Source organism: Papio anubis, chromosome 13, assembly GCF_008728515.1.
Source record: "Papio anubis isolate 15944 chromosome 13, Panubis1.0, whole genome shotgun sequence".
In the NCBI taxonomy this organism is placed as follows: Eukaryota; Metazoa; Chordata; class Mammalia; order Primates; family Cercopithecidae; genus Papio; species Papio anubis.
In genome coordinates this window covers 24,713,683-24,739,540 of record NC_044988.1, presented here as the reverse complement: position 1 = coordinate 24,739,540, position 25,858 = coordinate 24,713,683, and the positions used below count along the sequence as shown (strand labels likewise).

At 37.5% G+C, this 25,858-nt stretch overlaps 1 protein-coding gene and 1 pseudogene across 1 annotated transcript in view; one reads left to right on the top strand and one right to left on the bottom strand.

The window, feature by feature from the left end:
* The window catches only part of TMC1 (transmembrane channel like 1), a gene marked incomplete at its 5' end in the record, with an annotated part of 220,939 nt that overhangs the window by 4,159 nt on the left and 190,922 nt on the right, over positions 1 to 25,858 (top strand). The window lies entirely within an intron of this gene.
* On the bottom strand, positions 23,753 to 24,139 carry LOC116270002 (annotated as a pseudogene).

Here is a 25,858-nt window from a genome sequence, read left to right as displayed (position 1 = left end):
CACATGGTGAGAGATGGAGTGAGAGAGAGAGAGAAAGAGAGAGAGGAGATGCCATTCTTTTAAATAACCAGATCTTATGTGAACTCAGAGAGAGAACTCACTTATCATGAGGACAGCATCAAGACATTCGTGAGGAATCTGCCCCCATGACCCAAACACCTCCCACTAGGCCCACCTCCAACATGGGCAGTCACATTTCAACATAAGACTTGGAGGTGACAAAACATCCAAACCATATCAGCCACATTGAGGGAGCAGGGAGCAGACTCCATACTGTAGAACACACGTGGGGAACAAACTTGAGAAGTTTCCCCAGGAAATAGGGTAAGAGTAGAAGGGGTTGGAAAAAGAAAGGTAATGGTTATAGAGGACAGAGAATGGAGTTAGAAGCTACATCTAAGAACTTTACATATTCCTAAGGAACCAACAAAGATAAAACAGAACAAGTATGAAAGATGTAATAGAAAAAAATGACCCTGCATTGAAAATGATCAAAGTATACAGATTGGAAAGGCTCACAAATTCCAATAAAAAGAATTGAAAACAAAAAATGCTGCAATAACATTCTTTAAACTATATTAATTACAAGATTTTAACAAAAATAAATACCCAGGCAGTAGTAAAAAGTTTGCCAATGAAGAAACCAAATTAAACTATAACTTTTCTTATGTAATACCAAATTCCAGAAGAATTTGGAAACATATTTGCATGCTTTACCAGGGACCAGATTATGAGGCAGGTATTTATGATTAGAAAGGTTCTCTTTCATTGGTAAAGGCAACAGAAAGATGTATTTTAGAAGTAGAAGCTCTCTAACATAGGCACTATTCTGCAAAAAAAAAAAAAAAAGATAAATGTAACAAAATAAAATGAGCTTCAAAGTGTATTTTGGTCACTGAGAGATGATTCAAAAGAAGACTTTTAATAATGAGAATGTTAACATTTAAAAGATAGGTGGAGTTTTTCCTTACTCAGTTTGTTCAATAAAATCTTGGGTCCACTATAACCTGATGTATCTTGTTACTTAAAGGGAAAGCTTGGCCCTTTAAGTAACCCTTAAAGCCCTTTTCTGCTTTCTTCTCTTTTCATGGCATAAAAAATATATTTTTGTTAACCAATTATTTACTTCTCACTTGAGCTACACTTTGTTGCCATGTTGGATGGCTATTTTGTTAGGTCAAACAGTTTTTTGCCACATGCCTAGGTGATTTTAAATAATGTAGCCTTCACCCTCAGCTTCTGCTATAGGGACCACATGCTTTGTGGTAACCAGGTGCTGCCAAAATTGGATGATAGCAGGCTCCTGACCCATGCCTGTCAAGTCATAGGTGGTTAAGGGAATGGGAGTTGGAGTCAGACTGTTTGGTTCCAAATTCAAGGTCTGCCAGTTGACTTTGACCTTTATTTTCTTATTCTGTAAAATGAGTTTATTGATTGTTCCTACTCAATTTGCTTGAGATGAAGATAAAATGAGTTAATACATGTAACTTTTTGACTGGCACAAGACACAATCCTATTACATGTTCTGAAAAAAAAATTACACCAACTAAGGGAACGAATTCTATTTCCTCCACTACTACTACAACTCAATCCTTCTAGTCACCAAATGTGTGGGGGTTTCTACATCAGTTTGTAAAACACCTACTAGGTGTCCTATAATTCAGTTTAGTTCTGACACCATTTACATGGAATCAGCATCCGATTCCATGGACTAACAGCTCAGTCTCATAAGACTGTCTGTAATGATCCAAGTGGGTTCTTCTTGCCTGCTGCACAGAAAAACCAATACATGGAGACAGTGTTGCAGTAGAGAAAGCATTTGATAATCACAAGGCCAGCCAAGTGGGAGGATGGGAGATAATTCTTAAATCTGCCTCCCCAAGAGCTCAGGGGTTAGGGTTTTTAAGGATAATTTGGCAGACAGGGGGCTAGGGACTGAGTGCTGCTGATGAGTTGTGGATGAAATCATTGGAGTATCCAAACTGTCTTCGCACGCTGAGTCAGTTTCTGGGTGGAAGTTTCTGTGTGGGAGTCAATTCCTTGGCATGAGTCACAGGTCCGGGTAGAGTCAGTTAGTTGCCAGAATGCAAAAGTTTAAAAATATCTCAGAGACCAATCTTAGATTTTGACAATGGTGATGTTATCTATAGGAGCAAGTGGGGAAGTTAAAAATCTTGTGACCTCTAGTTACAGGATTCTTGAGCAGGAAGCTATTATAGAAAGGCAAGCTAGGGAACAATGGTTGGTTATTGTTTACACCTACATCTTAGCAGAATTCAGGTTATTCTCATAATCCCAAACTTGTGGACTTTCATTAGTTTTACAAAGGCAGTTTCAGTCCCCCACCAAGAAGGGGATTAGTTTCAGGAAGGGACTGTTATCATCTTTGTTTTAAAGTTAACAAAGGCACTTAGCTTGTGATGTTAGAAGAAAAAGGAGTCAGCTATATCAGATTTCTCTCACTGTCATCATTTTTGCAAAGGCAGTTTCATGACCCCACTTGAAATGAGAATGGGAAGTCCTTTCACCTGTGCTTTGGACTGGGTGGAGATAAATTAGAGGTTCACAGGACCTCCTCCTCAGTTTTGACCATTTGCTAGAATGGTTCACAGAACTCAGAAAAACAGTTTACTTATTTGTCTACCAGTTTACTTCAAAAGGAAATTACAACTCAGGAAGAGCCAGATGGAAGAGATGCATAGGGCAAAGTATGTGGGAAGGGGCATGAAGCTTCCATGCATTCTTGGGCTCATCACCCTCTCAGCACCTCTATGTGTTCAGCAACCTGGACACTCTTTGAAAAATTTTCTTAAGCCAGGTGTGGTGTCTCATGCCTACAATCCCAGCAAGTTGGGAAGCCAAGGTGGGTGGATCACCTGAGGTCAGCAGTTCAAGACCAGCCTGGCCAACGTGGCGAAACTGCATCTTTACTTAAAAAAAAAAAAAAAAAAATATATATATATATTAGCCAGGTGTGGCAGTGCATGCCTGTAATCCTAGTTACTTGGGAGACTGAGGTAGGAGAATTGCTTGAACTTGGGAGGCAGAGGTTGCAGTAAGCCAAGATTGTGTCACTCTACTCTGGCCTGGATGACAGAGCAGGACTCCATCTCAAAAAAAAAAAAAGGAAAATAAAAGTGTTCCTTCAGATTTTTATGAGGGCTTCATTGCATATACATGCCCCTCCCTGGAGGTGGGTCTGGAGGTTGGGCTGGAGGTTGGTCTGGAAGTTGGGCTGGAGGTTGGGTTGGAGGTTGGGCTGGAGGTTGGTCTGGAGGTTGGGCTGGAGGTGGGTCTGGAGGTTGGGCTGGAGGTTGGTCTGGAGGTTGGTCTGGAGGTTGGGCTGGAAGTTGGGCTGGAGGTTGGGCTGGAGGTTGGTCTGGAGGTTGGGCTGGAGGTTGGGCTGGAGGTTAGTCTGGAGGTTGGGCTGAAAGTTCCAACTCTAACCACATGGTTTATTTCCCTGGCAACAGCCCGTCTTATCATTAGGGACTTTCCAAAAGTCACCTCATTAACACAAACTCTGGTATGACTGAAAAACGAAAGATGCTCCTGTTACCTTTATTACTCTTAGAAAATTCCAAGGGTTTTAGGGGCTTTGTGGCAAAAACAAACACTATATATATATATATCTCTTATTATAAATCACACTATCACACACTATTATTATTTAAAATGATAAGTTGGTCAAGCTCTCTTTTCTTGAGAATTTGATTTGGGAAACTTCAAGAATGAGGCAAGGAGCAGTGGAAATAGGAGTTTAAAGTAAGCATAGAGAGAAGCTAGGGAATACATTAGGGTTGCAAAAAGGGATGACAAATTGAGATTAGGAAATAGTGGAGACTGTGATTAAGCAGAGCCTGTCACTAGGCATTTCTGATATAAACCCAGATGCTGTCATATCACCGCCATGAATGCTTGCCCTGAAACACTTGTTTTAGCGCAGATGAATTCACCACCTAAGGATGGCTTATCCTTTCTATGGCCATTGAACCTATGAGCTCCACTAAATAGGATAACTCCCTTTATGTCAGGAAATCTACCAAAATTACCTGTGTCAGAAGGTTAAGAAAAGAGAATCCAGGATCCAGAATGGGACTGAAGTGATCTCCCATTCTTTTTGTGATATTTAGACTGCCTTCTGCCTCTCCAATTGACAGAATAAAGACCAAACTTCTACCCGGGGTGGGTAAGGCCTATCCTGAGGATGGAGACTTTCTAAGTATAGATGGTCAAGAAACTGGTGCACATTTCAGTTAGACGCATCTCTAAATTGTCTGGGCTTGGACTATTCTAAGAATGAATAATTATGAAAATTGAGGCAGCTCAGAGACTCATTTTCTAAGATTTCAATATATGATTAGCAAAGTGCTATAGAAAAAATAAAATGGCACAGTTTGGGAGTTGGCATCTTGTATCTTTCTGTCCCAGGTCTTTCCTGTGCTTGTAATTCTTTCATTGATAAAGAACTCAGCTATCTGTCCAGGCATGATGGTTCATGACTGTAATCCCAGCACTTTGGGAGGCTGAGGCGGAAGGATCACTTGAGGTCAGGAGTTCGAGACCAGTCTGGCCAACATGGTGAAACCCACAGGGTGAAACATCTCTACTAAAAATACAAAAGTTAGCTGGGTGTGGTGGTGGGCACCTGTAGTCCCAGCTACTGAAGAGGCTGAGACAGGAGAATTGTTTGAACCTGGGAGTTGGAGGTTGCAGTGAGCTGAAATCGCGCCATAGCACTCCAGCCTGAGTGACAGAACAAGACTCCATCTCAAAAAAAAGAAAAAAAAAAAGAGAATTCAGCAATGTGTGGTTCTTTTGAATCTATGGTATGTAGTAGCACATCACCCCAGAGCAGAGGTTCTCAACAATGGATTTTATTCCCCAGGGGACATTTGGCAATGTCTGGAGACAATTCTGGAACTTAGAGGCTGACGCTATTGGTGTTGTGGGCAGATGCCAAGAGAGACTGCAAATGTTTTCCAATTCAGAAGACAGCCTCCACAAAAAGAATTATTCAGTCCAAAGTGTTAATAGTGCTGTTACTGAGAAACCCTGCCCTAGAGTAGCAGCCTAGAACTTTGATTTTTTCCTTTTTTTTTTTAAATCAACTAATGAGAATAAATGTGGGGGAGACAGGCAAAAATGTCAGCAGCCCCCGACGGGTTTCAAAATCATTTCAGATATTTGCTATTTACCAGTGTCAGCCAATGTGTATATTTTTGAAAGGTCGGGAATTTCATAGGGCCAGATTACTAAAATGCTTATTATTATTTTTTGTTTTCAAGAGTTTATGTTAGTTATCTAGTATAGAGAAGCCTACCATAGAGATCCCTTTGTTCTGAGTACTGGACCTTTTTCACTTACCCACAACTCTCCTACTCTATATGTTCTTCACCCTGATAATCCAAAAAGTCTGAATCCTCCCCATGGCTCTGCCCTGTTTCCATCCCCAGTCAGTGGGTTTCCCCCAGGTCTCCAGTGTGCTTTGGAAGTAGGACCTCCTAACAGATTCGCAGTTTGAACATGGTAGTCCTCTGAGCTGTTCAGGATTTTAAATCTCTCTGCAGTTAGTTATAATCCTTCAACTCTTTTAGTCATTCATCTATTATCAGTATAGATAACTAAATTATTAGAGTATTAGAAGACCTATTTCCCAGAGACCACTAAGACAATCTCGTGGATATCCCACTGTAGTAAATAGAGTCTATTTTCTGTCCAGCATCTGGTAGAGTAATTCAGACATGTGTTTTGACAGTTTGCCTGAAAGTAACTTGCATAATTTTACTAAAGAATCCTAGAAAGCCAATGGTAACATTTTGGTCATTCTAAGTTGTTCAAGCCACATCCTTATATGTGGTTGCTTCAAATTTCTTCAGAACTGGAAAAGTACAAGAGAATTAGTATTCCAGTAATAAGGAATCTTGGATTGTGTTGGTCCTTTTAAAACATAAACTAGTTTAGCACACAAGTGGAAACCCAGTACATTTTAAAGGGGAGTCCGAGGGAAATTTCTTGAATTGCTGTAGTTCTCATGGTGTTCTCCTGAAGCCATGTAGATATTGATCATGCTGCCTCCCACCACCATCCCCTTCATTCCAGATCAGCTCAAAGACAGCTTAGGAGGTCCTATGCTGGTCTCCTGTCTGAAACATACTTTCTCTCCTCGCGCCCCCAGCCTGCTGCCCATACTATCCCAATCCTTCTCTACTCTATTACTCCTCTGTTTTATTTTCTATATAAAAATTTTATCTATTTCTTTATACGTTAATCATCTTTTTTTTTTTTTTTTTTTTTTTTGAGACGGAGTCTCGCTCTGTCACCCAGGCTGGAGTGCAGTGGCCAGCTCTCAGCTCACTGCAAGCTCTGACTCCCGGGTTCCCGCCATTCTCCTGCCTCAGCCTCCCGAGTAGCTGGGACCACAGGCGCCGCCACTTCGCCCGGCTAATTTTTTGTGTTTTTAGTAGAGACGGGGTTTCGCCGTGTTAGCCAGGATGGTCTCGATCTCCTGACCTTGTGATCCGCCCGTCTCGGCCTCCCAAAGTGCTGGAATTACAGACTTGAGCCACCGCGCCCGGCCATACGTTAATCATCTATCACTCCCCACACACTACAATGTCTGCATTCATTCCCTGAGTAACTGAAACCTAGAAGCCCTTGAGTTATTTTTGAAACTTCCTTTCCTTGGCTTTCTCCTCCAACTGCTCTTCCAATTCATCTGCTGGGCTTGACTATTCGAATTCCAAATCTGTCTGGAATTTGTCTACCTCTCACAGTGTCCACTGCTGTTGTTCTGGTCTGGGGCACGATCGACACTCATGCTCACTGAATTGCAGCAGCCCCCTGCCTGTTGCTTATTTTAACCACACCTCTTTGTGAACCTATTCTGTACAGAGGAGCTCGAAAGAGTCAATAAAAATACAGAGCATAGTGTTCATTGCCTTGCTTGGACAGGACTTGTCATGTGTGTCTTCTCTATAGTATTGGCTGAATGCATAAACAGCGAGAAATAAACGTGTAGAGAGTAAATCGACAGAAAGCTGCCCTCAGTCATCTCCCATGGAGAGGGCTAGTGGTGATTGGCAAAGGTCACAGAGCTACTATGTGTTAGATTTTGAACTAAAGTCCAATTTTTCTGAGAACGGTCAAGAGTTTATTTATAGAAATCATGCTGCTCTATCTCTTTATTCCTTCTCACTCCCTGCAAATTAGTGGCATTTTAGTTTATTTTAATGCACAATTATTTTTAATTTTGATTGAAAAGTTAACAGTCATTTACTTCTGAAAACTATTGCTTTACTGAGGCGCATAGAGAAATAGGGACTAATTTATCAACCTACCATAGGTGGAATTTTTACTTTCACCTTTATACTTTCTTCCTCATTATTACTTTTTTAAAAACATAAGTATGCATTTATTTTTATAATCAAGAAATATGTGAAGTTACATAAATGTGTAATGAATTTCATTACTGGGAACTAACTGCTGGTGATATGTTACACTTGATCTTAGTCAAAAGGCCGAGAAGCGATGCTGGTGATATTTTAATGCACTATAACTTATTCTAATATTTCATGGGATTTATTTGCAATTTGTGTGATATAAATTTCCATAATGTATGGAAAGATATATTAGAAGATGCTAACCATGGGCTTAAGAAAGTAGATTTCATAATTTGAAACACGGCCCACACAATTAATAAATATAAGGCATTTGGCACTCTACTTCTAATCTCTTGAATTTTTAGAGGAACTGTCTTTAAAAACTGCAACATATTCATGGATTTTTTAGAAACTTAATTATTTCTTGGAAAAATCCTTTGAAACAGGAAAATTATATTTGACAGTTTTCTAAAGATTTTCTGTGGAGAAGTTTTATCTGGATATACGTATAAAGCCCTGAAGTAATCTATACATTTTTTTTATCACTGGTCTTCAGATACATTGGCAGAGTCACTTGTGAAATATATGGTTGAAATTAATGTAATTACTCTGACGTTTGTTATTTTAATAAGCATTCTTAGCTAATACATAGAGGAACAAATGAAAGGAATTCTAACACAAAAATTATCCTTTCTTAATTAAATAAGAAGGACTGCAATTATTTAAAAAGTGTATGTCAAATCCAAGTTCCCTTCAAATGTAATTTAATTTTCTGTTATTTACATTTTAAAATGGGCATAATTTTTTCATTGTTCATCTTTCTTAACTCTTTAGGCACTACTTACGCCCCAACTCCAACAACCAAAGTTAATCCTAATTTGCATCACAGTAATTTAAAATAGGTCAAAGAACCAATTTCATAGCCTGATTCAAAAGCATCGTGCTACCAATATATAGTATTAATAAAGCATATTTCTGGTTTTGCAGATCCAATTTTTTTTTTTTTTTTAAATTAAGTGCTTAACAGAGTGCTCGGCACAGAAAAAGCACTTGATACATGTTTGATAAAGTCTTTGTGACTGTCGTTTTTACTGATGTTGGATATTGGTACTACTAAAGGCTAATGGGATGACTGCATTATGGTTTGATAATACAGTTAGGATGACCACTCGTCATAGCTGGCCTGTGAGAATCCTGTTTAATATCTATTGTTCCAGTTTTCTCCAACTTAACATTTTAGCACTCAAAAGTATGTGATGTGGAAGATACATTTTAGGGTCACCAATCCTTTAATGTAAAGAATCGTGATGGAAAGGCTCCAGTGTAGTCATCACTCATCTTTTGATTTAGGCATCTAAGCCATTCAGGCATCATCATGGGGGTGAGCAGCCTGAATGACAGTAAGCTTTTCAAGTATGGGGACATGCACTTAAGATAGGTATAGTTAGTCCAATGCCAATCTCCTTTTACCTGCTGTAGGTCAAGAATCAGGCAATATTTAGGAAATGGAACCACAAGTCTTGATCTCTTTCTTTATCCTTTATCTCAAAATGATTTTTACTTGGGATTTTTTTTTTTTTTTTTTTTGAGACAGAGTCTTGCTCTGTCGCCCAGGCTGGAGTGCAGTGGCGCCATCTCAGCTCACTGTAAGCTCCGCCTCCTGGGTTCACACCATTCTTCTGCCTCAGCCTTTCCAGTAGCTGGAACTACAGGTGCCCGACTCCACGCCCGGCTAATTTTTTGTATTTTTGGTAGAGATGGGGTTTCACCATGTTAGCCAGGATGGTCTCGATCTCCTGACCTCGTGATCCACCTTGGCCTTCCAAGGCGCTGGGATTACAGACGTGAGCCTCTGCGCCCGGCCCCAGATCTTAGATTTTGTTAAGGCCCTCACAAGGTAGATGAAATAACACCCAGAATTTGGCTAGATTATTTTCTCCTTAAGATGCTCAGTTGTGATTTTCTGTGTATCAGTCTCAAGCTGCAAATTCTCTATTCCAAGTTCTTATGATCTGTGTCCTAACTAGGACCCCAGTCGTCCCTATGCCTCTGGTTCTATTGTCATCATACACAAATTTATTCATGGCTAGGGAACAGATTATGTTAGTAAAGGTGTTAACTAACATGAGTTTAAGGCAAGAGCTTAAACGTAAATATCCCTAGGGATTGGACAAGCAATATGCCTTAAATAGTAAAGCCATCAGGTATGGCCTGACTGCATGCCTGCAGAGGAAACAGCTGCCTATTTAAAATAGCCACAGAAGATTATTGCCATCTAAAAATGTGGGTATGCTTTGTCAAATATTTTTAAAGAAAAGTCAGAAATCCAAAAATTTGTATGAAATTTTTAAATTTTTTATGTTGTCAATTAATTCAATTTTTGAAAAGACTCAATATAGGCAGAGAAAAATAACTACAGCCCAAGGTTAAGCCAAGAAGTATCGGTTTTCTACTTTTCCTTTGTAGTCAGATTTGTTCAGATGTAATAAATTCACCCTTTTGTGAATTTATGTACAGTTCTATGAGTTTTGACAAACACCTGTACATTAGTGTGACAATTACTGTAGACAAGATATAGAATAATTCTCTTATCTCCCCTCTTCCAAAATTCTCCCAAGCCTCTTTGTGGTTAATTCTTCTAGCTCCTGACAATCACTAAAAAATTTTCTGTCTGTAGCTTTGCCTTTTCAAAAATGTCAAATAAATGGAACACTACTGTATGTAGTCTTTTGAGACAGGCTTCTTTCACTGAACACAAATAATTTGACTTATTCGTGTTGTTATATGTATTTAGGTTGTTTCTACCTAATTTTCAAAGGTTTTTTTCCTTCCTTCTCCTTTCCTCCTTCCTTCCTTACTACACTCCTTCCTCCTTTTATTCTGCCTTTTTTCTCTCCTTCCTATTTTCCCACTTTTTAAGATATGAGGTGTACAGAAGTAGATTAATCTTGATATTTATTTCATAACATATTCTCATTTGGGCCCATGCATGGCTTGTATTTCAATATTCTATTGAGATAAAACTCATATACATTCACATGGAGAAACAGCCCTGTGGAGGGAAAGAAATTGATATGCAGTAAACTACACATACTCATTTACAACTTGAAAAGTTTGACATATGTATACACAATGAAACCATCAACACATTCAAGGTAATAACATATCTCAGTTTCCTTGTGTCTTTATGTTATTCTTCCTTCCTTCCATCTGATCTGCTTTCTGTCACTGCATTTTCTAGAATTTTATGTAAATTAAATCATATAGCATGTGCTCTTTTTTTGTCTGGCTTCTTTCATGCAGCATAATTATTTTTCCATTCATATCAGTTTTTGTGTGTATCAATAGTTCATTCTGTATTATTACAAATTAGCATTCAATTACACGAATAGATTGCAATTTATTCATTTGTGAATGGACATTGCATTATTTCCAGTTTTGGCTACGACAAAGATTCATGTGGAAGTCTGTATAGGGACATATGCTTTCATTTCTCTTGGGTAAATGTCTTAGAGTAGAATGGCTAAGTCATATGGTAGATGTATGTTTAACTTTTAAAGACATTGCCAAATTGTTGTCCAAAGTGTGTACCATTTTACATTCCTGGCAGCAGTGTCTGAGAGTTCTAGTTCTTCACCATCCCCCTTCCAACACTTGGTATAGTCAGTCTTGCAATTTTAGCCATTTTAATAAATGTGTAGTGGTATCTTACTGTGGTTTTACTTTGCATTTCCCTAGTGCCTAGTTATGTTGTGTCTTTACTTTTGTTTATTTACCATCATTATCTTCCTTGGTCAAATATCTGTTTAATAATTCATAGTTTTTTATTGGACTGTTTGTTTTCTTATTAATAACTTTGGAGAGTGCTATATATATTCTGGATACAAATCCTTTAACAAATGTAAGATTTGCAAATATTTTCTCCCAGTCTGTGATTGTCTTTTCATTCTCCTAGCTGTCGTTTGAAGAGCAGATGCTCTTAATTTTATAAAGTTCACTTTATGGTTTTTTTCTTTTATGGATTGGACATTTGGTGTTATAGCTAAAAAAAATCTGCCTAACCCATAGCCTTATGTGTTTTCTTCTAGAAGTTTTATAGTTTTAGGTTTTACATTTGGGTCTATGGTCCATTTTTGAGTTAATTTTTGTATATGGTATAAGATGCAGATTGAAGATTTTTTTTTAATATGTGGAAAACTGATTGTTCCAGCACTATTTATTGAAAAGACTAATTTCACCACTAAATTGTCTTTCTACCTTTGTTGTGAATCATTTGACTATGTATGTGTGAGTCTATTTCTGAATTCTCTTTTCTGTTCCAGTGATTCATCTATGTTGATGCCAATGCCACACTGTCCTGATAACTGTTTTCTACTTTTTCTTTGTAGTCAGATTTGTTCAGATATAATTCAGATGTAATAAATTCACTCTTTAAGTGTACAGTTCTATGAGTTTTGACAGACACCTGTGAATTAGTGTGACAATCACTGTAGACAAGATATAGAATAATTCTATATCTTGGTAACTGATAGTTATCCTGATAACTGTAGTTAATAAAGTCTTAAAGTTAGGTAATAAAAGTCTGCTATCTTTTTCCTTTTCAAGGTTGCATTTTCCTATTCCAAGTAATTTGCATTAATCAAAAACTACATGGAAAATGTGTATTATGAAAAAAAGGTATGGAATTTAAAAATTTTCAAAATTCTTTTGCATCGAAGTAAATGTGTACTAACTTGTTATAATATGTGTGAACAGGAGCTAGTTTGAGGCACTGAAAAGGATAAATCATCAATTTAAAAACAGCCCCCATTAGAAAACACGAATTCTGATAAAATTGAAGAAAGAACAAATATCAAATTTATTGTGAAGCGTGAGTGAAAAAAGGGTGAAATCACTGATGCTTTATGAAAAATTTATGGGAAAAATGTCACATTATCAAATGGATAACTCATTTTAAGAACAGATGATATGATGTTGAAGTCGAAGCCCACAGCAGCAGACCATTCACGTTAATTGATAGGAAAAAAATTCATCTTGTTTGTGTCTTAATTGAAGAGCACTGATGATTAACAGCACAAATAATAGCCACCACCATATACATCTCAACTGGCTCAGCTTACACAATTCTGACTGAAAAATTAAAATTGGCCGAAGTTTCCACTCTATGGGTGCCAAAACCATTGTGCCCAGATCAGCTCCGGACAAGAGTAGAGCTTTTGACGGAAATTTTAAACAAGTGGGATCAAGGCCCAGAAAGATTTTTTAAAAGAACAGTAATAGGAGATGAAACATGGCTTATCAGTATGACCCTGAAGCCAAAGCACAATCAAAACAATGGTACCAAGAGGTGGAAGTGGCCCAGTCAAAGTAAGAGCAGACCAGTCAGGAGCAAAGATCACGGCAACAGTTTTTTGGATGTTCAAGGCACTTTTCTTGACTTTCTGGAGGGTCAAAGAACAATAATATCTTTTATTATGGGAGTGTTTTGAGAAAGTCAAAGCGTTAGCAGAAAAAGGTCTGGCAAAGCCTCACCACAGAGTCCTTCTCCACCACAACAATGTTCCTGTTCATTGTCATGAAACAAGCTCTCACCAAACAAGCTCAATTTTGCAAGAGTTTCAATGGGAAATCATTAGACATCCACCTTACAGTCTTGATTTGGTTCCTTCTGACTTTTTGTTTTCTAATCTTAAAATCATCTTTAAAGGGCACCCAGTTTTCCTTAGTTAATAATGGAAAAAAGATTCCATAGTTCAATTCCCAGGATCTTCATTTCTTAAGGAATGTACTATTTGGCTGGTATCATTGCTTACAAAAGTGTCTTAAACTCGATGGAGCTTATATTGAGAAATAAAGTTTATATTTTTCATTTTAATCTTCTAATTATATTTTTCCACAACATTTTTGAAGTCCTCTCATATATACAAGCTCTGGAATCAGCTTATCAAGTTATTTACATTTACTGCTATATCACACTCTGTTTTGTGAATATTCTAAAATTATAGTCTATGATTTATATGTTCATGACTATTGCATGATTTACATTATCTATATACCGATGATCATATTTTGCAAAGTTTTTGTTATTGTTATTCTATTATGAACAGTGCTACTAATATAAATCATATTTGCCACCTCATACACAGGTGCAAGTTTATTGTAATAGTCTTAGTATTAACTTTTCTGAGTCATAGTTTAGCAAAAGCTCAACTTTTTACAGGATATTGCTAGATTGTTTTCCAAAGTAGCTAAGTTATACTCCTATTAGCCATATACGAGAGATTCTAATCATCTTCATTCTTCAACATTTGCTATTTTCAGACTTACTAATTTTGCCAGAAAAAATGCATGAAAATGCATACCCATACCTGTAGTGGTCTTGATTTCCATTTACTCAGAAGAGATTGGACCTTTTTTCTTATGTTTATGGGCTATATTTTTCCTTCTTTTATGATATTACTGTTCATGTTTTTGATCATCTTTTATTGGGTTACAGGCCATTTTATTTTATTTTATTGTTTTTGAGGTGGAGTCTCGCCCTGTCCCACAGGCTGGAGTGCAGTGGCACCATCTCGGTTCACTGCAACCTCCAATGGGCCATTTTATATCCTAACACATGAAGTATCTGTTCAAAACTTTTGCCAGTTTTTTCCTGTAGGTGTGCTTGTCCTTTCCTTGTTATAATGTAGCAATTCTTTATTTTTGATATTAATCTTTTAGAAAGTGTTCTGTCGGGCTGGGCATGGTGGTTAATGCCTGTAATCCCAGCACTTTGGGAGGCTGAGGTGGGTGAATTACCTGAGGTCAGGAGTTTGAGACCAAACTGGCCAACATGGTGAAACTCCATCTCTACTGAAAATACAAAAATTAGCCGGGTATGGTGGTGGGTGCCTGTAATCCCAGCTTCTCTGGAGGCTGAGGCAGGAGAATTGCTTGAACCCAGGAGGTGGAGGTTGCAGTGAACTGAGATCGCGCCACTGCACTCTAGCCTGGGTGACAGAGTGAGACTCCATTTCAAAAAAAAAAAAAAGAAAAAAAAGGAGAAAAGAAAGTGCTCTGTCAGTGGCAAATATCTCTTACCATGTTTTTTAGTTTTCTTTGAAACCTCTTTTAATGAATAGATTTTTTTTATTTTAATGTAATTTAATACATCTATTCTTCTTTTATAATTGTCTTCAGTTTCTTTAGTATTGTTTTCATAATCTTCTGAATATGAGTCTTGCAAAACATCTTTTGTTAATTTTCTCATGGTTTTTGTTATAATAGTATTTAGAGTTATTTTGTATGTTTATAGTTAATATAAATCAAATTACATGTTGTTCTTGCTCTAAATTACAGATTCAATAATTTGCGACAAAACTTTATCTCTTTGTAAGTCCTCAAGTTAATTAAGTACTGTGGATATCTTTACATGTAAATACTTGTATCAACTGTCTTCTGTCTTACTATTTCAGTTAAAATCCAGTATCTAGAATAGGGAAAAACCAGGTGAACATCACCCTTACAGAGATTTATTTCGAGACATAATTTAGGATGTGCTCCATACTGTCTTGGCTATGGGCTGGTCTGTATATTCTAGAAGGGTCAGGTATGTGCACACATTGATTTGTGTAGTCAAAAACTGCTCCAATATAAATGTGCCACCAGGATCCATTTCAAAACATTGCTTCCTCTTGCCTAGGTTAGTGCAGCTATGCTTGCTATCACCCAAGTAACCAGAGAATGCCAGCGTGCTTACTCTCAAAAAGGCAGCCTTTTCTGCACCATTACAATTTGTGCTTTTTGTCCCTTTCTTTTCACTGATGGAAATCTTTTTCTTTTCATTCCAAATCAAAGATCACTACCTTCCTATGAGAAGTTTCAATAGAAAGAAAAAAAAATGTTATACTTCCTCAGAAAAATAGCACTTTATTCATATTGCAAGTTTTACTTTCAGAAAAGTTGAAAAAATAAATACTATGTCCCCAAGTTTCCCCTCACTGGAAATTGATTGCTATGTTGAATGTGCTGTAGCTTTGCTGCTTAAACCCAAATGCCAAGTGCAGGGGTATCTTCTTTACTAACCCATTTAATTTACCAAGCACACTTAGTGGCTGGTGTTTCTCACCTTTCTAAGAGTGCACTCACTTACACTGCTCTCAATATATGTAATTAGGATAAAACCATAGAATGGAAGGCATTAAAAAGGAGGCAGGAAAGCACAGGCAGAGTGGGATGAAGCCAGCTTTGCTCCGAACAGGACTTTAGTTTTATTCCAGACATGAGCCCCAAATACAACCCCTTTGACCTGAGTACTCCATCCCTTAAATGGCAAACTAAACATTCGTGAAAATTTAATGGTGAGGAAATTAGTACCTTCTTAAGTTTCAGACGGTGAAATGGCACCAGGGGAGCACTTTCAGTGGCAGGCAGAACTGTGTGGATGTGCTAGATCAAACCTGAAATATTTGTCCCTTCATCCTGCAATCCCTTTCCAAACCAGCCAGCCACTGAGACCTTCTGACAGGACACCCCCAGGATGCCACCCAAGAAAGGTATTTACAAAATCGAGACTGTCTGTAGGACACTGTGTCTTTCTGAGAGGTCTAAAGGTATTTGAAAACTTTGAGAAGTTTGTTTTACAATTTTTGTTCCCTCTTTTGGGGCTTTCCCTCTTTCATTTCATTTTTTTTTTTTTTCCTGTGGGTAGTTTCCCTTTGTTTTCTGAGAAATTGAGAAGGGTTTAATATCTCTCCACCTTCTTCTCTTTTATGGATGAATGATTTCACCAACTGGTAAGTGCTAAAACTGACCTTGCTTTTATTCAGGAAGACAATGGAGGATAGGAAAATGCACTGAGATTTCAGCATAGCAACTCAAACGCGGGCTTTATTCCACAGCAGTGACCTATTGTCAGATTGGTGTGTGAGACAGCTTTTGAAAGAGGACTTGTTCTACTTCCGTTTATGAATTAAGCAAAGTTCTAAATTAAGTAAAGTTGAGAAGCAGAGGAAGCAGGTAAAGGCAGGGATAGCAGAGAAAGGAGACATCAAGCCCTATTGTTGTAGGATATTTATGTGAAGGAACGAGCAATGTGATAAAACACATTTTTGCTTGCTGTGACTTGCCATAGGGTGCATTTTCAGTACTACATGGATAATGTGTGGCATGTTCATTCATCAGTCATTCTGTGACATTTATGTAGCTTACACTTGGATCTATTTTCAACAACATTTCGGTTTCCTAAAGACAAACTGGCAGAATTTTCAAATAGGAAAAACCTGAACACACACATTTGCTTTTCTGTATAGACTGTCTAGTCCAGATAATCTCGCTATCAGTCATTTTGTTAGCTTGCTTATTTAATCTTAGAAATGGAAAGTGGAAACAGAGACCTCATTTAGAGATAATCTAGTAAAGCCATCCAGCTTCAGGCCCGTATCTTGGGAATCTGAGTAGTATCCTATTTAATATGCTCATTTTATTAACTTTAAACACCTGGAGAACATCATTATTGAGAAAGCCATTGCTTTTGAAAAAACAGAAACAAAACAACCACTTTGTATGAGGCTCTACACATCTTTCCAAAGAAGCTATTGGAAATCGCCCAAAGTTTCATATTAGCTCTTAATAGGGTGGGGTGGTTTTTCATTAATAAGAACAGGATTCGAATCTTATGGAAGATGGTAGATTTCAATACCTTAGCATTTTTCTCAACCCTGGGATCTTCAAGTTCCTCAGGCTATTTTAGGTGGTTATAGTGTTGGCAAACTTTTTAAGTGCCCAATAATTTTTACAAAAACTTGTAATAAATCTGCTCAGGCTATCTTAAATGCCAACCATCTCATTAAGCAAGTCAAATTAGAATGGATTATTCCTGCTGTTTATTATTGCTGCATATTATTTATCATTTATTAACCTTATTGCACTCACATAGCAGGTATTTTAAAGTTTAATAGTTTTATTTTAATTATGAATGTAATATATGTTGTTGCGGAAAATATGTAAACTTTAGAGAAAATATACTAAATGATGCACTGATGGAAATACAGACTCCCACCACAAAAATATCATTATCAACATTTGGGTATTCTCTTCCAAACTTTTTATATGAGAATTATGTTTGGTTTTTACGTAATGAAATGGATAAAAATCAATAAATACAAAGCAAATGTAGTTTTTAAGACAATACTTGGGCTTCATAAAAATGGAGAAAAATGATAGACTTGCCTGGTGTGGTTTACATAATGTCACAGTATCATAACAATAGCTCCATTATTGAGTGTCCATTATGTGCCAGGTTCTGTACAATGTTCAGTGATGAGTCACCGTGATGACTAGAGGTAAAGGAAGGACAAGTGATGCCTTACTATGATGGCTTTCGACAAGCTATGAAGGGACAGAATAAGCCTTTTTTGAAACTTTTATTTTAGGCTTGGGAGTACATATGAAGGTTTGTTACGTAGGTAAACATGTGTCATGGGGGTTTGTTTTGCATATTATTTCATCACCCAGGTATGTATGCCCAGAACCCAATAGTGTAGTTATCTTTTCTCCTCTCCTCCATCATCCTATCCTCCCCGCTCACATAGACCCCAGTGTCTGTTGTTTCCTTCTTTGTGTTCATAAGTGCTTATCATTATCGTACTTATAAATGAGAACGTCGTATTTGGTTGTCTGTTTCTGCATTAGTTGGCTAAGGATAATGTCCTCCAGCTCCATCCGTGTTTCCACATAAGACATAATCTCATTCTTTTTTTATGGCTGCATGGTATTTCATGGTATATATGTGTGTGTGTGTGTGTGTGTGTGTGTGTGTGTGTGTGTGTATATCACATTTTCTTTATCCAGTTGGGACAGAACAAGTCCATTGCTCAGATTGTTGAAATACTCTGCACAGAACACAAGGAAATCTGTGGAGGTAGCCCATGAAGAAATGAAGCAAGGCAAATTTATCTGCCTGGATAACCTCCTGTATGCTGTTTTCACTCCATGGAGAGTCAACACAACACACTTCTGAGTTGTGTTATCAAGTTCCTTCAACATGGCATTGCTGTAAGATCCTAGATCCCACACTCCATGGTGTGATGTTTTAGCCAAATCTGGAAGTGGCACAGGCCCTAAAATCTCTGTGATTGCAGGTTGTCCACTCTGCTGTAGGCTTGCCACTTCAAGGGAAAGTGTTTGGTTGGGGCTGGGATTTGGGTGGAGCCATAGAAAGGAAGGGAACATTCAAGGGAATTTGATGATGTACATGGTGTCTCTGTCTGATACAGAAAGAAAAAACTCTAAACAAACATTTGATACGTAGAAATGCTAGTATTTGGTGAGATTGAATGTGAGAAGATGAGGGATAAGAAGGTATTAAGAATGACTCCCAAGTTTCTAACTTGGTCAGTCGAGTAGAAGGGAAATTATTTTTATTTTTATTTTTAAAATTTCAGTAAGTTTTTGGGGAACAGGTGGTGTTTGGTTACATGAATAAGTTCTTTAGTGGTGATTTCTGAGATTTTGGTGCACCCATCACCTGAGCAGTGTACTGTATACCCAATGTTAGTCTCTTATCCCTCACCGCCTTCCCACCCTTTTGCTTGACTCTCCAAAGTCCATTGTACCATTCTTACGCCTTTGGGTCCTCATAATTTAGCTCCCAATTATGAGTGAGAACATATGATGTTTGGTTTTCCATTTCTGAGTTGCATCACTTAGAATAATAGTCTCCAATTCTATTCAGGTTGCTGTGAATGCCATTATTTTATTACTTTTTTATGGCTAAGTACTATTCCATGGTACATATATATGTCCTACATTTTCTTTATCTACTTGTTGATAGATGGGCATTTGGGCTGGTTCCATATTTTTGCAATTGCAAATTGTGCTGCTATAAACATGTGTGTGCAAGTATTTTTTTTCACATAATGACTCCTTTTCCTCTGGGTAGCTACCCAGTGGGATTGCTGGATCAAATGGTAGATCTACTTTTAGTTCTTTAAGGAATCTCCACAGTTTTCCATAGTGATTGTACTAGTTTTACATTCTCACCAACAGTGTAACAGTGTTCTCTTTTCATCATATTCACGACAACATTTTTTTTTTTTTTGATTATGACCATTGTTGCAGGAGTGAGGTGGTATCCTACTGTGGTTTTGATTTGCGTTTCCCTGATAATGAGTGATGCTGAACATTTTTCTATAGGCTTGTTGGGCCATTTGTATATCTGAGTAGAAGGAATTATAATAAATAAAACAGGAAGGCAGCAGAAAAGGTGTGTTTGGGATATGGCTTGATTATTTGCAAGATGTTTACTGTAGCATAGGAGAGAGGTGGATGTTGGTGATACTGATTTTGTCATTATCTGTGAGTTAAAGTTTCTAAAATTATGTGGCTTCCTAGGGAAAGCATATAGAATAACAAGGGAAGATAGCTAGTAATGGCACCCTGAATAACTTCAGCATTTAGAGGTGGGTGGAGGAGGATAAACCCATGGAAGAAACAAAAGGATGGGCCAGTGAGATGAGAGGAGAAGCTAAGGGAGTAGAGAGTTACCAGAGGGAGGGCGGGATCAGTTAAGAACCTTAGTGTGTTGCAAAGAAATAACCTGCAATGCAGACCAACCACGGGAACATTTGTACAAATGATGACAATTCTGAATTGTAATTTAAAATTTAATTGTATTGAGAGCTCTCTCTGTCTTTGTCTCATCATAATTTGAAGCAGGTTAACTACATATTAGCTAGAAAAAGCCCTTTGAAATTTTCCTTCAATGTATCAATAGATTCTGTGATTTTTTTTTTTTTAAAGTAGAAACTGCCTATTGGTAAAATAGCACTTAATTGGGATAATGCTTGTGAAAGCCGTTTGTAAACTTTGAATTGACGTACAAAATAAAGGTGGCAATCATCACCATGTTGCTATACTCTCTTTGGCCATATAAATTTTTTTTTCAACAGTACAAAGATAAGCCTTGTACAAATTCTTCAAAGTTATACATTTGTGGTACTTGAATAATGTTTTACTATATATAAAGATTAATAGATAGCATTTCCTACAATAAATAAATAGTTTATATATCAATGTGTTGGGATTATAAATTCTTATAGAAATTCACTTTATTAACTCATTTATTCATCTGATCACAGCTCATTCAGCAAACAATTTGTTTTTTCCTTCCTTTTTTTTTTTTTTTTGAGATGGAGTTTCGCTCTTGTTGCCCAGGCTGGAGTGCAATGGCGTAATCTTGGCTCACTGCAACCTCTGCCTCCTGGGTTCAAGCGATTCTCCTGCCTCAGCCTCCTGAGTAGCTGGGATTACAGGCACGTGCCACCACGGCTGGCTAATTTTGTATTTTTAGTAGAGATGGGGTTTCTCCATGTAGGTCAGGCTGGTCTCGAACTCCCGACCTCAGGTGATCTGTGCGTCTCAGCCTCCCAGAGTGCTGGGATTACAGGCATGAGCCACTGCACTAAGCCTTGTTTTGTTCTTTTTAAGTGCTCTGGGAAGAAGGTGATGTGACAGAGTCCCTTCTCTCAAAGCGTTTATAGATTAATGTGTTTGGGGGAAGTACAGAACAATTATTGAAACAAAACCAGAGTAAGGCACATTGCTATGCAAGCTATAGAGAGCCTATGAAAATTAGGAACATTGACACATTTGTTCCTAACCTGGTTTGTGCTTTCAGGATTCCTCTGAAGTGGCAGCACTCCTTGGGTTTGAAATGTTCGTCAGTAATGACTGATGAACATCAACAGGTGAATAGACACACAAAAAAAAACCTGTGAAACTTACGTACCATAGGATACTATTCAACAACAAAAAGAAATAAATTATTGATACATCTAACAATGTGGATGAATCTCAAAAGCATTATGCTATTCCTTTGACTGATAAAATGTTGACACTCCTTTATTTCCCTTTCTTTCATCCCACTTTAAAAATCAGCCTTAGTATACTTTAGGCACAATATACTATGTACATTTAAAATGACAATTTGACAAGTTTTGACAAATGTATATGCATTATAAAAATCATGATAAAGATTTCCACTTCCTCAAAATGTTTCCTCATGCCTTCTTGGAATAAATCCACACATTCCCTCCATCTCTACACCCCACCACCCATATACTCTACCTCTAGACCCAAGCAATTGCTAGTCTGCTTTTTGTCAGTGTAGATTAGTTTGCATATTCTAGAATTTTGTTTTAATGGAAATGTACAGTAAGTACTGTTTCGTGCCTGGCTTCTTACATTTAGTATGGTGCTTTTAAGATTCATCCACAAGAAAATGTGGCACATATACACCATGGAATACTATGTAGCCATAAAAAAGGATGAGTTTGTGTCCTTTGTAGGGACATGGTTGCAGCTGGAAACCATCATTCTCAGCAAACTATCACAAGAACAGAAAACCAAACACTGCATGTTCTCACTCATAGGTGGGAACTGAACAATGAGATCACTTGGACTTGGGAAGGGGAACATCACACACCGGGGCCTATTATAGGGAGGGGGAAGAGGGGAGAGATTGCACTGGGAGTTATACCTGATGTAAATGATGAGTTGATGGGTCCTGACGAGTTGATGGGTGCAGCACACCAACATGGCACAAGTATACATATGTAACAAACCTGTATGTTATGCACATGTACCCTAGAACTTAAAGTATAATAATAAAAAATAAAATAAAATAAAAAGAATGCTTAACAAGAATGTATGAAATGAGAAAAAAAAGATTCATCCACATTGCTGGGTGTATCAATAATTTGTTTCTTTTTATTGCTGAGTAGTATTCTATCGTATACATGATTCACAGTTTATCCATTTGTTTGTGAATGGACATTCCAGTTGTTTTATATTTGGGGCTGTTAGGAATAAAGCTGCTATGAACATTTGAATAGAATCTGTGTGAATGTTTGGATTGGAATTGCTGGGTTGTATGGTAAGTGTTTGATTAACTTCATAAGAAACTGCCAAATGATTTTCCAAAGTAGTAATATATAATTTTGCATTTTCACCAGCAGCGTATGAGATTTCCAGTTGATCCTCATCCTCATCAAAACCTGGAATTAAGAGTGAATCTTTTAGATTTTAGCCTTTTGAGAAGATGTGTAGTGGTACTTCATTGTGGTTTTAGTTTGCATTTCTCTAATGACTAATGATGTTTAACATGTTTTTATATCTTCTTTTGTCTCCATCTATTCGTCGTTCTTCATTCTCTTTTCTTCCTTTAGATTAAGTATTTTTTATTTTATTCTATCTTCACTACTGGGATATTATCTATAAATTTTTTGTTGTTCCATTTTAGTGGGTTTACAATATAAATCTTTAACTTATCACAGTCTATCATCAAATAATGGTATATCCCTTACATATGTTTTAGAAACCTTACAGTGGTAAAAATATCAGTTCCCCATCCTGTACTTGGTGCTATTGTTTTCATGCACTTTATTCCATATATACTAGAAACTCTACAATCTATCATTATTACTTTTGGTTTAAATATTAAATTATCTTAAAAAGAGATTTTTTAAAAATAAGAAAAAAGCCTTTTATATTTTTTCATGTATTTGCCATTTTTATTTTTTTTTCTTCCATATTTCAGATCCAAATTTCTATCTGGTATAATTTTCCTTCTGCCTGAGTAACTACCTTTAGTATTTTTTTGTAGCACAGATCTGTTGGCAATGGTTCTCTGAACTTTTGTATGTCTGAAAAAGCCTTTAGTTAATTTTTGAAAGAAGTTTTTTGATGGACATATGATATGGTTTGGTTCCGTGTCTCCATCCAAATCTCACTTTGAATTGTAATCCCCATGATCCCCATGTCATGGGGACATGATCCCCGTGTCAAGGTCGGGGACCAGGTGGAGGTAATTGGATCATGAGGGCCATTCCTCCTGTGCTGTTCTCCTAATAATGAGTGAGTCTCATGAGATCCGATGGTTTTATAAGCATCTGGCATTTCACCTACTTGCACTTCTCCTTTCTGCTACCTTGTGAAGAAAGTGCCTGTCTCCCCTTCACCTCCTGCCATGATTGTAAGTTTCCTGAGGTCTCCCCAGCCATGCTGAACTGTGAGTCAATTAAACCTCTTTCCTTTATAAATTACCCAGTCTCGTGTATTTCTTCATAGCAGCATGAGAATTGACTAATACAGTATGTACAATTACAGGTTGCTAGTCCCTTTTCAGTGCTTTAAGGATTTCTGTCTTCCATAGTTTCTGATGAGTAGTCTGTGACCATTCTTATCTTTGTGCCATATTTTCTCATTTTTTTCTGACCCTCCCTTCTGAGACTCCAATTACAAATATCCTAGACTTCTTAATATCATTCAAAAGATTACTGATGCTTGTTTCTTTTTTTTTTTTTTTAAGTTTCCAACTGGTAATCAATTTATTAAAATAGTTGACTTAAACGTCTACAATGGTGGCTTCCATCTCAACTCTTGGCTCAATACTGATGGAAGTAATCTGCTTAACAATCTCAACAACAACAACAATCTTGTACAGACGGGCTGTACAAGTCAATGAGTCTCTTGTGGATTCTCATCCGGAAACGATCCCATGACTTAGAACCTTCACCACAGGGGCGTTTTTTCTTATAGTGATTAGTAGGTATTCGAACTGGTCTTTTCACTTTGAGATTCTTTTCCTTTGCTCCTCTAATCAAGTCAGCACCCACCTTCTCTAGGGATTTTACGTTGCAGCTTGTTAGAGTGATTCGAATTCGGTGAATTGCCAACTCCTGCTCCATGGATGTTTTTCCGGTATCCTTAAAAGCCATGGCTGCTGCGCGGCTTCCTGACCGACTTCTTCGGCGGCGAGAGCTAACAGCGGTGAGTCAGGAGCAGGTGTGGGAGGATCGGAGCTCCGCACCACCTACGACCACGTCTTCCTCAAAGAGGTGTTTCATGTTTTAAAATCTTATTTTCCTTCTGTTTCACTTTGGGTAAAATCTGTCTTCAAGTTTGGTGGTCTTTTTTTGGGCCAATATCTAATCTAAAGTTTATCCTATCCAGTATGTTTCTCATTTCAAATATTGTATTTTCTAGCTGCAGAGTTTGATTTGTATTTGAAAACGTTTTTTGTTTTTCTCATCGTCTTAAACATTTGGGGTATACTTATAACAATTGTTTTACTGTTGCTATCTGCTAATTCTATCATCTGTGAAATTACTAGATCTATTTCTATTGATTGATTTGATTACTATTCTGGTTGGAAGGCAATATTTTCCCTACTTTGCTTACTTGGTAATTATTTTTTATCAAAATAAATTTATAAAAGTAAACTTCGTTTACAATTGGACATGATGAATTTTACATTTTTGTGTCCTGGATTTTTCTGTATTCCTTTAAATATTGTCGGATTTCTTTTTTTTTCCCCCGTGGGATGCAGATAAGTTTCTTGGAATTAGCTGGATGGCTTTTGAGTTTTGCTTTTAAGATTCGTTAGGGTGAGTTCAGAGCAGGGCTACTTTGATCTAGGAAATAGCCCTCTGAAGGGTCTCATGTTCTGTGAGATAGGAGGTCTTTCTCCTTTGACTGGTTGACAGCCTAAGCTATTCCTGATTCTTGTAAGGTCTGGACACTGTTCTGCATACTCCTTTCTGATAGTTCTTTCCCTGGCCTTAGTAGTTACCACACATCCATGCATACAGCAGTGTTCAGCCAAAGTTTGAAAGGATTCAAAGATCTCCAGAGCTCTCTGTGTGTCACTCGTTTCTGTTATTCTATCCCACAAATTCTAAGTGTGTGAAACGCCCTGAAATCAGCACTATGTCTCCTCAACTCAGTGAGACCACAAGCCACTGTTTGGGTTTCCCCTGCCTATGTTGCAGCCTGGAAACTCTTCTCAGGCGAAAAGATCAGGCAACATCAGGGGTCATCTCATTTCCTTCCCTTTCAGAGATCACTGTCTCGGGCTGTCTATTGAACAATGTCTGAAGAAAGATGTTTCATATATTTTGTCTGACTTTCTAGTTGCCTAAGGTAAGAAGGTAAATGCATTCCTAGTTACTGGATTGTGGCTGGGAGCAGAATTCCAATACTGTTTTTTAATGAGATGTTTTTACTTAATTATTTGAGGATTCCCTTTAGTTATCATAATTTTACATGATGTAAACAGGTAAATGAGAATATCTTCAAAACATATTTTTCAGTTTTGGGGTGGTTCTCCCAGTTCTGGTTTTTGCCAAAGATAATAGATTTTTAGTATCTGAGTTCCATATGACAATATGTATAAGTCTTGGGTGTATCCATATGGTATGTTATAATGGGAAAAGAAAGATGAAATTCTGCTTTTGTCTGATGTCTTTATAGGTCTTGGAAAGACTTGAAGAAGGGTTGTAAAGTCCATAACTTTACAATAAGACAAAATTAAAAGAATCCAAACCAAAATTGTCCTAGACAATGAAAAGTATCGCTAGGCAGAAGCTGAATCTCTTAAGCTCCCCTGCCAAATTGGCCATGACACAGTCCATAGTTTAACAGTGGTTTCAATTTGG